This window comes from Euprymna scolopes, chromosome 7 (assembly GCF_053919585.1).
Source record: "Euprymna scolopes isolate OS-2025 chromosome 7, ASM5391958v1, whole genome shotgun sequence".
In the NCBI taxonomy this organism is placed as follows: domain Eukaryota; kingdom Metazoa; phylum Mollusca; class Cephalopoda; order Sepiida; family Sepiolidae; genus Euprymna; species Euprymna scolopes.
Genome location: NC_136488.1, coordinates 96,971,807 through 96,983,870, shown reverse-complemented (window position 1 = coordinate 96,983,870; position 12,064 = coordinate 96,971,807). Strand labels below are relative to the sequence as shown.

At 31.3% G+C, this 12,064-nt stretch overlaps 2 pseudogenes; both read left to right on the top strand.

Annotated features, from left to right (window-relative positions):
- Positions 1-2,346: 2,346 nt before the first annotated feature.
- Positions 2,347-2,500, top strand: LOC145280556 (U2 spliceosomal RNA; annotated as a pseudogene).
- A 1,988-nt stretch (positions 2,501-4,488) lies between these two features.
- LOC145280464 (5S ribosomal RNA) lies at positions 4,489-4,605 on the top strand (annotated as a pseudogene).
- Positions 4,606-12,064: the final 7,459 nt, after the last annotated feature.

Sequence of the window (12,064 nt, the reverse complement as noted above, 5' to 3'; positions counted from 1 at the left end):
CTGAAAGAAGTTTAAAAAATTTAATCTAAAAAAGTTATTTTGAAGTTTTTGTTAAAATAATTCAGATTTTCTCATTATTCAGACATGTATGACAAAGAGGGAGTTGCAAAAAAGAGTTGTGGTGTGAGGAGAAATACAAACTGAAACAGAGAATATTCAGACCTGTAATAATACAAAGAGGGGTTTGCAAAAATGAGTTGTCGTGTGAGGAGAAATACAAACTGAAATAGAGAGTAGGAGAGTTTTTATAAATACATGCAAAACCACATTCATTTCTTTTAAATCCAAATTAATAAATTAAATAAAATATAATCTTAAAAAGATACGATACAAGTTAGAAAAGCATTTCATCCAAGGCATGAAAATTGTTAAACAAAATGTTTTTACTATAGGCTTTAAAAATAAAGGTACAAGATTCAATTTGAAATTTATTTATCTTCAAAGTGCACTTTTATAAATTTTACAAAGTAAGGTATTAAATTTTTATACCTTACTTTGTAAAATTTATAAAAGTGCACTTTGAAGATAAATAAATTTCAAATTGAATCTTGTACCTTTATTTTTAAAGCTTATAGTAAAAACATTTTGTTTAACAATTTTCATGCCTTGGATGAAATTCTTTTCTAACTTATATACATATGTACATATTTAAAATAGAAAATCTGCTATCTGTGACGTTAGTTGAAGTAGATCAATATTGGATTAATAAAAAACAAATAAATTTAATGATTAAAAATCCAAAAACGTGAGACAAGTAAGCCGTTACCACAGCAGTAACGGCGATATCTAAGAGTGGAATAAAAAAAGAAGAAGGAAATAAAAACGCTGATATCGTTAAAATTCAGAAAAAATGTATCCTCCGTCTCTTTCGGAAAAGGCTAGCCGTTAAGAATTTTAAACGCCAAATTAGTTGTAGACAAGAGTCCGAAGAAGAAATACGTCTGAACTCCGCTGATAATTTTATCACGAGAAATACAGGAATTGTATATCGTCGTTGTCCTTCAGCGTAAAACAAAGGTTGGTTCATCAACTCCGTCCATTTGTGAATTATAAAGGAAATATCGGATCTCTTCAAGAGGACTATTAAAAATATGAAAATTCAGATTTCGTTAGTGCTTGACAAAAAGAAAAGTTCATCGTATGAAAGAAAGAAAAAAACAAAACACTATAAACAAATAGCGAATCAACTATTAAGAGACATAAAAAGCAAAATCAATAGTAGAAGGGGAATAACACTATAAACCTTTTTTTGGCTGTGAATCTGTATTGATTCGTTGTTGAGAGTTCAAGAAAAAAAAAAGAAATAAGCCTGATGAACTGAAATATTATTGTCATTTTTTTTTTAATTTGTACATATTATCTGTTCGTTTTTTGATTCTGTTCATTAAAATAAAACAAAGAAAATAAAAAGAAATATATATATATATATATATATATATATATATATATATATATATATATATATATATATATATATATATATATATTGAATTAATTATCTTTCCATGTCCAAAATATATGCCGAGACTTTCTAACCCACATTCTATTGCAGCGATGATTAGCTAATGGCTAGGAAAAACCTATCCATCTATCTAAAATATATTTTATACAACACACAAGCCTATAGACCGTATTTAAATCAGAGAATAGAGCGAATAATTGTTATCCCCGTTTGGATGCTTTTTTTTTTTTTTTTGATGGAGGAAGTCGATGAAACACGGGCTGGCGCGTACCCCTCTACAGCGAACTTCCACGCGATCTGAGATAAAACATTCCTTTTTTTGAGTTAATTTATAAAAAAAGAAGATAACCTCAGAAGGGGCACATCCCATATCCTAACCATTTTAAGATATTTCGATTATATTTGTAATTCACATTATTGATCTGCGTTTTTTTTGTTTGTTTTGTTTTGTTTTGTTTTAATATACAATGCTTCGAGTATTTTTAGTCTATTAACATTTTTCTCGCCTTGCAAAACCTTAGTGTTTTTAACCATGATTTTTCGAAATTCCGAATGATGGCAGCCATGTTTTCCCAAATGTTGCGATATCGAACTAGAGTCAGAGAGGTGGAGAGTTAATCTTCGCGACAATGTTTTTGTAGTATAGCCTATGTAGTTAGGATTATTAGAGATACATTCTCCTAATGGGAAGTTACATTGGTAAACTACATTGTTTTTTTTTTCTAACAAATTATTTGTCTGCGAAATGTTTTTAATTACGAGGTTAGTTGTCTGCAGTTTTTTATAATAGATAATAAATTTTATTTTTTTATTATTATTGAGAGTCACATATCGATGGATTATATTTTTTAGAATACTTTCTTCAGTTTTGGAGTTCTTGTGTAGCTGATTCTTGGCCTTTTGGTCAAGATCAAAGTGTAGTATCTGTTCTTCAGATGCTGCACTTCTATTTCTTGTTCTCTTTCGGTGGAGGAGAAATCTTTCACGACTGAGACAATTTTTATTTTGGTACCTTTTCTCCACGTTAAAAAACGACCCTGGTGTCTAACTCTGTCCCGTGGGGAGGCATAGTAAATAGGTACAGTAATATATTTGAATGGTTTGAGAGTTTGTTTTTTTTTGTTGTTGGTTATTACTAGTTTCAGTCAAATTGCTGATCGCTAGTTTTATTTGTTTATCTGCAAAAGAGTTTGGGAATGGGTTATTGACTAAAAATTGTTTTATATTTTTTAATTCATTAAAGAATATCTTTTTGTTTGAGGAAATCACCTTCGTACGATGTATAAGATTCTTTATTATATTGGTTTTATAACGATATGGACATTCACTTTTAAAATTTTAAATACAGAAATTAGTGTGTGTAGATTTTTTAAAAACGGAGGTGATAAATTCGTCGCTAATAGAGTCAATGAGAACATCTAAAAACGAGATTTCATTATCAACACTTTGTTCGTATATGAAGTTAAGGACGGAATTATCGGCAAGAATCAATATATCGTCCATATATCGAATATATCAAAGCGAAGACCTTATTCTCCAGGTTGACTATATAAAAGTTACAGAATATTGGTCTTAATAGCTACGCCATCCACCTGTGTATGCACATTTCCCAGATGATCATAAAATGGAACTTTAGTTGTGCACGTTATAAAAAATTCTTTAAAATTGTTGGGCTCATTTTCAGTGGAGGAAGGGTTGGATTGCTATATATGTTGTCAACGATAATGGCAATTGTTTCATTTACTGGTATATTTGTAAAAAGCTCTGTCAATGATTTAAAAACTCAATTAAATAAACTTATCACAGCGAACAATGCTGTAATAAACAATCTAAAACTCCCTCTAATATTTGCAAATTATAAACCCGGATATTTATATGGCAACGTAAAAACCCATAAACCTAATTTCCCACTTCGTCCCATAATTTCACACCTGACAACCCCAATATATAACATAAAAAACAATGAACTCATCACACCGTATTTATCTTGACGACACAGCATAAACTCCACAGAAGAACTCATGCAGATTCTTCAAGCCACTAAAATCAACAATAAAATTACCGCTTCTCTAGATGTCAAATCTCTCTCTCTCTCTCTCTCTCTCTCTATATATATATATATATATATATATATATATATATATATATATATATATATATATATATATATATATATATATATATATTACCAAGATAATCCAAGATAGTAAATCTAATGTACATTATAAATATTAAAGGGTTATTATTTATTAAGTAATCTCAACCAGATGTAAAAGCTCAATAAAACCAAATAGGAAATAGAGCTTATAATGAGAACAAGTAGTTAATAAAACATGTTAAAAAAACATATTGAAAAAGAGTTAAAAACATATTTAATTTTAAGAAGGAAGCACAACATAAGCGGATAGTCCTTATTCCTCAGAGTTTCCAAGAAATACTTTCCTTCTCATCAGAGGGTAGGGATTAGCAAAATGCGGGATTGGATTTTGCTTTCAAAAGTATTTAATGAAACTACAAGTAAGTCATAGATCTTACTTGGTAAGAAATAGTGAAGCAGGGGGAATAGGGTCAAGAAAAAGGTGATTTCGCGTGAATGGATGGTCCGGTGAAGGGTAAAATATCCAATAACGGTAAAATCCAAAAAAGTTGATTAAATTTCCATTCCTACAAGTAAAATCTAAAGGAATCGCGTGAATGGAAGATGATTCAAACAATCTAAAAGGCAGAATTCCGTGGAATCCGACCCCACATTTTGCTAATCCCTACCCTCTGATGAGAAGGAAAGTATTTCTTTGAAACTCTGCAGATTAAGGACTATCCACTTATTTTTATATATATATATATATATATATATATATATATATATATATATATATATACATATATAAATATATATATATATGTATATCTATATATCTATATATCTCTCTCTATATATATATGTATATATCTATCTATATGTATATATCTATATATGTATCTCTCTCTCTCTCTCTCACTATATATATATATACACACGCACACATATACACGGCGCAATCACGTTGACACACCAGTTCTCGTCAGATCACTGAAGTTAAGCAACGTTGAGCCTGGCCAGTACCAGATGGGTAACCATTTTGGAAGGCTAGGCGCTGTATGTGTTTTCCGCTTATCTCGGCATTGTTTTCAGTTGTCCTAAACCTCCACTTGCCACTGGTGTTCAACGATGTCGACTTAGGAGAGGTGTGGTTGAAGATTGCGCAACTCTTGCCACAAAACCCTTACTTACTGTAAAAACTTGCAGATGGTAACCAATAAGGCTAGAGAACAATAAGTTTTGGTTTCGATTCTAGTTGATGACAGTCAAGTCATATTTTTTTTTTTTTTTACTTTTAAAATCACTACCATAAATTCGATACAATATAACACTTAATAGAGAATTGACTTTATAGTAATGAATACGAAATATGTATAAATTAAAATATCACATTTAAGCGTATTTTATGGCTGGGCAACGCCGATGCAATGTTGGCCAATATTGAATGAGGATCCAAGAATATTCCAGACTTCCAATACATTTATTTTCATGGAAATTGGTGAAATCGTCATTTTTCAGTCAAATTGATTCATTGCCTACTCTAGTTGGGGGCCCAACATGTGGCATCGGGAGGAAGTTTCACATTCCTTCCTGCTGTGACTTAGCACATAATGCATTACACTGTAGGAAACCTACTGCTGATTTTCTAAAATTATTGAATTAAAGGTTAAAATGCAAAAGTCAAGTATCATCAAGAAAGCAACCCCTGTCATAGACATGAATCAGAAGCAGAGATGTGTTATTGAATTTCTGGCAAAAGTGCACTGAGAAATATGGTGACTAAGTAGAAAAAATTTATTCTGGAGCACAAAAGGTCGCTCATTGTCTTCGTAGATCTTCAACTTTTTTGTTAAAAAATAGGAGGATTTACTTTTGGAACAACTCTCCTATGACAAAGCACGCCCCGGACGTCCATGCACAGCCATATATGCGAAAGAACATGTTTGGACTGACGCACAATGCAGTTCATTTCAGTGATGAGTTCAAGTTTAATATATTTGATTGTGACGGCAAAACTTACGCACGTCATACAACAGGTGAAAGTCTGTCTTATCAATGTGTCAAGAAAGCTGTTAAGTTTGGTGGAGCAGTGTGATGGTGTGGGGAATTTTATCCAGCAGTTGCCCTATTATCTGCATACATTGAAATATCCATGCTGAGATTCACAAAAAGTTTCTTCAGCTAATGCTACACATAATCTTTATGAGTCTTCTATTTTCATGAAGTTCAATGCAACTTGCCACAACGTTAGCTACTTAAAGAAAAAGCAAATCGTCCTAATGAAATGGTCACACCAGAGCCTCGACCTGAATCCAACAGAAAATATTTGGAAGATAATTAGGGTCCAGAAAAGAACCCCGAAAAACCAGGATCATCTATGGAAGTTATTGAAGGACGAATGGGATGAAATTAGATCATGTGGTTGATAATGTAGAGAAATCATTGAAAATAAGGTGATATTTATCAAATATTAAATTTTGTGGATATTTTGTTCACAATCAAGTATAAACAAGATTGTTGCTTAACTTTTGTTCAGTTGTCTATTTCCTTTGTTCCGTTTAATCGTTATTTTTAAGAAACTATTATAAAATTTTATAAATTTGCCATATTGTTTAAAAACACAATCCTACTGATAAATGAACTTTTCTTAATTGCTGATTTTTTAAAACTTTGTTTCATTTATTCTTTATTAAAAAAACAACAACCTATTACCTAAGATTTGGTAGCATTGTATAATATTTATGCATTACACGCTAGTCTTTATTTGGTCAAAAATGGTATTGTTAATCATGTATTACTTTCTAAGTAATACATGTATCTATATATTTTTTGTATTTTTTCCTTATATTTTGACCGCTAATATATATATATATATATATATATATATATATATATATATATATTAATATATATATATTGCAATTATTAGGAAAAAACATGTTTTGATAGTTACGATTAAAAAAATAGGAGGTCAGCTGATCGGTTTCACCTTCACCCTTCTAGAACTCTGAGAGTGAAACCTCCCTTATTTTAATCATGAAAATCAAAACATGCCTTTCACTCATAATTGCAATATATAAATTTTGTATCTCACAAAAAATTATGATATAACGAATATTATGATATTCATTCGATGCGCAGTAATGGATTCCATTCATCCAGTGTGGCCGTAGCCAAGATTGAATTCACTACACGAGTTTTTAGTGTAATTCAAATCTTGTCAGTATCTGAATACTTGATGCTTTGCCAGGGCTATCAAGGGTATTTTTTATCGTGACGTCATCACTAGACGGGGTGACTACCATGGCTTAAGAGAGTTCTATCTACACTCGAGAGAAGGATAGACCATGCCAGTTTCCCAATCTGGTATTTTACCTCGTGGTACATACAGCACTTTGCCTTCCCAAATGGTCACTCATCTGATACTGGTCAGCCTCAACGTTGCTTAACTTCAGTAATCTGGCGAGAATAGGTGTGTCAACGTGACTGTGCCATACATAAGGGATTAATAAAGATTAATTAGTATTTAATGTAAAAATGAGCACAAATTTAATCTGTTTCAACCATCAATTTGGCATAAAGTAGTCATTCTAAGTCAACGAGCTACAACTTCTGCTGTATTTTTACAGGCTAAAATATGTAGAATATATATATATATATATATATATATATATATATATATATATATAGTAATCCACATACAGTACTGTTTTGCTGTTTCACAGCTCATCAGTGCGGATATATGTATATATATATATATATATATATATATATATATATATATATATATATATATATATATATATATATATATATATACACTTTTATCTTTGCATATATGTATTCGTCACTTTACTGCTTCAACTTGTTAAAGGAAATTATACTTTTTTATGTTGGTTTGACTTCCTCTCCTAAGATTATCTCGGAGTATGCAGGCAAGATGTTTCAGATACTTAAAGAATGGCGAACTAAAATCTCAAGTGAAGGAATTCCAGCCTTGCTTGCAGGCAATCTTGAGTGAGATGTCTGCTACTTAACCGTCTGATCTCTAGCCCTCATAGTGGATATTCCACAAGGATATTCCCCTAGGCAGACCCTATCCAATCACTTCTCAGAATATAATACCATTATCAATGAAACTTGTTGAAATATACAGCAGTTATATATATATATATATATATATATATATATATATATATATATATATATATATATATGCCAAAAGTAATGCCTGTTGTTTTTTTTATTTCGCTCGAAAGGATCAGAGGGGATTGCAAATTGCATTGTTATGATGACTGAACTTATGCATTCATAATCTGAAGGTTTAATCTCTCTTCTGCACATATTGACGCTATGAGTCTCTAAGCCTCATGGACGTGAAAGATGCGTAATTAATTTTCTGGAAAAGTGTACTGAGAATGATGGTGATAATGTGGGAAAAAAAATCCTAGCGCACAAAAGGTCGATCATTTGTAACAGTCCCACTCCCGTCTTCGTAGCGTTTTAATTTTTTTAGTTAAAAATAGGAGGCTTTACTTTGGAAACGACCCTCGTATATATATATATATATATATATATATATAGAGAGAGAGAGAGAGAGAGAGAGAGAAAGAGAGAGAGAGTCTCTCTTTTTGGCTTCCACTGACGGTGTTTACGTTTCAACATATTTTCTTCAAAGTTTACACACTTTCATTCCAGCGTGATTTCTATATATATATTAGTTAATCAAAGGATATCTACATTAAAAAGTAACTTCATTTGCATATTACATAAAACAAAATCCATTTTATTAATTAGCTCTATGTTATTGTTTGTTGTGAAAGAATTGTTATAATTGTTCTATTTAGAAATATTTAAAGTTTATATATATTTAATTTTTTTCTGTTTCAATTATCATTAGCTGACATAAGTTGCCTTCAAAAAACGGAAGTTAATTTATTTAATCTGTAAGAGTTATTTCCCCCTTTAAGTAATGAGAGTTTAATTTTCATAGACGAAAATTGATCTATTTTATGCTTCCATAAATCCAACGTGGTTTACTTTCAAGAAACTCGTTGGAAGTTAAGATATTCAGTGTATCTTTAATAGTATGTGACTAAACCCTCCACCGGCCAATATGTTTCGACCTGGCAACGCCAGGTATATATATATATATATATATATATATATATATATATATATATATATATATATATATATATATCACTAAATGCTATCTAATAGCAAAAACTTTGTCATTCCACCCAATCAAATTTGGTACGAAATATGCAAATGATAATCTCCAAATATGACCATCATCTATATATATATATATATATATATATATATATATATATATATATATATATATATATATATATATATATATATATGAAAATGAATCAGATAGAAAAAATGAGTTACCTTCTGCTCATGTGAAAAGTCTTTCTGTTTATCAGTTTTTATTTAATCGACATGATCAGCAGATAATTGCAGTGACGAAAGTTCTTGGTCGATATCCCCACATCTTAATGGAAACCGCAGATAAGAACTAAAACTTAGCTGATAAGAAGCGTTTTTATATGCAGACCAAACTGAGTAGAGGGCTACAGCCATATAGGATCGGAAATGTTTTGACAAATCTAAGTGTCCTTGATATTTTAATCAATTTATTCAACGATTTTAGTTTTTGCAGTGTTTCATTTCATTATTAGGTTGGTGCAAAAATAATGACATTTTCTGACGTTCAACATATTTTTGCACCAACATATTATTATTATTGTTGTTATTATTATTATTATTATTATTATTATTATTATTATTTGCTTTTGTCAATAATGCTGACAAAATATAGTTAACTTCTTAATATTACTTATCTTACTTACCAAGGCCAAAAAGCCACTTGAGATGGAGTGTTAAAGAATAGAATCATTGTCAGCCGATATTGATCGACGCAAAGAACTACGTTTGCTCATTTCTAAAAAGATTTGTCAGCACTTGCTGATGCTAGATTTGAGAACGACTATGTTGTAGTCTGCATGGAAGCTGCCCCGCAGCAATGTGTTTCACATATCAAGACTTTGCAAAGAAGCTCTGTTCCCGGAATTTTTTACTGGTGCTAGACACATGGAGAAAGAAGGAAAAGCTTTTTTCCGTTGTTTATGGTTTGTATATTTTAGCTAGATAATTCAGTTTTGGGTACGTTTTTAGAAATAGGTATTCAAGTAAATTTTAGTATTTATTTTATCAATTCAGAGTTTTAACGGAGACCTTCGAATGTTAACGATATTCAGCGAACAAATATATCATTAGCCTTATTTGTATGAAGAATTTCTTTAACGAAACTGCTGTTTTTTTATCTTGCATTTCAATGTGTTCTGTAATAGTATATCGGTACTTCTACACAATACGAACTTAACTGTTTTTCCTTACCCTAACCCTAACCCTAAACTAACCTTCTGGTCAAGGTAAACTAAAAGGATATCCAAAAAATTACGGAAAGTTCGAAACTTGATCTTCTAATTGATTGAAAACTAGTTTTCTAGCAATTAACAGCGACTTTTTTTATTTGTATATTTCGCTAAAAGTCTAAACTCGATTCGATTTTCTGTGTTGCCTATTCCGAAAAAGCACCGTGATTTTGTATGTAAAAACCATTTGTCTTGTGGTTTGGTTCCCAGTTTAAGAGATTTTGCATTAATAACAATTGTAATCTTCTATTATATAAAGGGAATTCATCTTTCTGTGTTTATTTTCATCAAAGAAAAGTCATAAACCACACAAGGCACTCATAAAGCTTATATATTTCTTTGTTTTTCTTTTTGAGCAAAATAATTTAAATATTTATGCTTTCGAGTGTCAACAATAACAGAATAACTCGGGTGGGGGGCTCGACATTTAGGGTGATTTTTAACGCCATTATACAGCAATTTGTCAACGATTGTCAGAGAAAGAAAAAGAGGAGAAGGAATGAAAATAATATGGTGAGAGAGGAGGGGAGAGGGATAGGGAGAGGTAAAGAAGGATATCATACACACTTTTCACGTCTTCTCTTTAGTTGTACACGTCCCCAGTTAACGCCGGGTAATTATGCTAATTAGTTGATAAAGAAATACAAATGAAACATTTATTTTCCGTCATCCTTGGTTCCAGAAGCTTGCAGAATTAATTGTTTTGCTGAAACATCTGAATCAATCATAAAAATCATCCACACATCCTTGGGTGGCCCAGATTTTTTCATTAGTTTAACTCTTTCTTGAATGAAAATAAACCGCTGTTTACTTATAACACGATGACTGGCCTTGAGTTTACCACAACAAAAAAAAGCTAGCGCGTAAAAACGTGCATTTTTTGCTAGTCCCCCTGTCAAAATCATTTTAATTTCCCCGAATTATATACATATAATAGAATATATTCAAAGTTTTAAAGAAGGTTTTCGCCACCATAGCTCGCTTATAGATGGTGTGTGGTGTATCTCCTTTTTATATAATGTGTCTATGTGACTGTGGCTATGTCCGTCTTTCTCTAACGTGTGTATGGATGTTCTCATGTCGACCACACGTGTGCCGAAGAGAACACCAGAAAACCGTAAACGATGACAAAAAAATATGAAATATGTGAATCACTTTCGAAAAACATAAAACGAACTGCTGATGGTAACAAACTCTTAATTAACATTTGACTTCTAACTCGTTCACCCCACATGTTCAAACAACATATGTCGACATTCCGTTTTATTTTTTTATTTATCAAGTAATCATTCTGCAATATCTACTTTTTCTCTATAATTTTCTATGTTTCGTTAAGTCAACAATACAAGAAGCCCCCCCAAACGAACGTTACAAACCGTTACATACATAAAAATTTTTCCAATGCAAATTACATTGATAAAACGCAAAAAATACAATTATAAACAATAAGAATTGATCTCGAACCATTGTCCAAGACAACCATTGCCCTAACGAATAACATTAAACTGTAATTTGCAAAACAACAAAAGTATCTTATAAAAAACTCCAACTGGAAAAAAAATAACATCATGTGTTTAAACTAAACATTAAAACACGCGTAATTCGCCTAAAAAAAGTTTTTTTCTTTCCCCCTCTCTTTTTTCTTTCTTTCTGTGTGGACAACTGTATCGAACAAACAAAAACAATGCGAGTTAGCGTTTCATAACGAACAAATGAAAACGCCATGCATTCAAACTTGCTTCTCTTTTTCTTTTATTTTCATTTCTCGGGTCATCTCCTCAGACGACGCAACAGTACAGCAGCACTACGAAGAGCACTGATGATTAAAATCTTGTCAACAATACAATGGGAAAAAGGGTAGCTTGTTACATTTAACACGTCTAAAACCTCTCAGCTTCTCTCTTTTCATCACCAACGCACAGATTCTTGTTTTGCCTTGGTTCAAATAAATGGTTCTCTTCTTCAGATAGCTCCATTGCTTTGATGAGGTCGTCAGACTGATTTTCATTCCAGATCCGAAATGGAATATTTACACAAATCCGTCGCAAAAGTCACTAAAAAACTTGTTTGATC